Below are 2,030 nucleotides of genomic sequence, written 5' to 3' on the forward strand. Positions count from 1 at the left end.
ATGCGCAGAAATAAGGTTTGGGAAAGGACCATCGTGGTTTAATAGCCGTGTTAGAAAACTGCTCTGTAAACAAAGAGAGCTTCATCTCGGTTTCAAGGGAAGTCAAAACCTAGCTGAAGCGAAAATGAGCGTAAGCAGAGCAATGACAGAAACGTTCAATAACTGAAACTAAAATATTGTCAACCGATGTGAGTAAAACCCCTAATAGTTTTTGGTCTTACGTAAAATCAGTGATGTGTTCGAAATCCTCTATTCATTCACTCAGTGGCCGCACTGAAACAGAGAGAAGGCTAAAATACTGAATTCGGTCTTACGAAATTATTTCACCGCGGGTGGTCGTAACAAGGGCTCTCCTTTCAACCATCGTAACATAGTCGAAATGGTAGACACTGAGATAACCGGTCGCTGAATAGAAAAGCAGTACACTCACTTAATAGTGGCAAGGCATTACGACCAGATGATATACAGACAGTTCCTCAAGAAAGTGCACGCCATGAATGTAACGTCCGCAGCGACATCTCTGGTAGTGGTCTCAAAAACGTAATCAACGGGCTTTTGCACAGTGAGTAGATAAACAGTGCGAGAATTGAATGTTTTGTTTTGTCGGTTGCAGTTTAAAATGAGTGCAAAATATTTGAAGCGTCACGAGGCATTGTTCTTTGTAAATCATCAAAAGGGGCCAAAGCTTGCATATAGAGCTGCTTAAAAAATCAAAGATGTTCTTTGCGACGTGGGTTAAATGATATTTAGAGGTTGCAAACATGAATGATTTACCGGAGAGAGGGCTATAAAGTGCCAAGCTATAATCGATAATGGCGGCGATTGGACTAACTATTATGTAGTTGTGCAATTATTAATAACATGTTTTTTCATGTAAACATATATTTATAATAGCGCCTTTTATTTCATACAGATAACGGCGTAAACTTTTTTGTGCAACTGACTGTACCTGTAGGATTCTACAAAGATTATGCGAAAGAACTTGCTTCCTTTTTAGCAGCAGTTTATGGTAGATCACTAGAGTAACAAGGGACACCTACACATTGCAGAAAAAGCGCAGGTCATGCTCATTTTCGAGAAGAGTCGTAGTCAGATGCACATAATTAAAGGCAACATCGTTGATTTTAATCTGTTGTAGAGTTATGGAACATTATTTATGCTCAAGAATTATGGTGTTTTTGGAGGATGAAAATCTCCTCTATAAAAATTAGCATGGAATATGCAAATAGGGATCTTCCGAAACTCAGCTCCCTCTGTTTCTCCATGAGATTCATAGGGCTGTAGAAAACGGCGCTCAGGTTGATGCCTCGTTCCTTGACTTCAGGAAGGCATTTGGCATTGTTTCGCACTGCCGCTTAGAGAAAATAAACACCAGATTTGCGACTGGGTTCAAGTCTACCTTACAGACAGAACTCAACACGTCGCTCTTGAACAAAATCGACAGATGTGAAGGTAATATCCGGTGTACACTAAGAAAGTGTGACAGGAACGTTCCTGTTTACAGCGGATATAAACGATGTTGTAGAAACTATCAGATGCTTTTTAAGATTGTTCACAGATGGTGCAATTGTCTGTAATAAAGTGGCAACGCCAGAAGACAGAATCGATTTGCAGAATGACCTGCAGACTATTAATGAATGGCGCAGGCTTTGGCAGCTGCCCATAAACGTAAATAAATGCAACATTTTGCGCGTAAATAGGAAAAGAAAATTGCTACTGAACAGCTACACTATTAATGAGAAACTGCTGGAAATAATATCTACTGGACTTAGTATGCAGAGCGATGTTAAGTGGTATGACCACATGAAAAAAACTGGTCATATGCGAGTAGGACTCGCGCACTCAGGGTTCCGTACGAACTTAATATTGTATATAGACGGTTTATCCATTCCGGGAATCGAGAATATTGACAATTTTTCCGTTGTCGACAATGATGTCAAAATATCTGTCACAGTGAGTGCAAGACTTTCGAGAATGCTTTAATTTGAAGTTCGACATCGGATAGCAAATGAAAAATGAAATGTTTTTTT

This window comes from Schistocerca nitens, chromosome 1 (assembly GCF_023898315.1).
Source record: "Schistocerca nitens isolate TAMUIC-IGC-003100 chromosome 1, iqSchNite1.1, whole genome shotgun sequence".
Classification (NCBI taxonomy): domain Eukaryota; kingdom Metazoa; phylum Arthropoda; class Insecta; order Orthoptera; family Acrididae; genus Schistocerca; species Schistocerca nitens.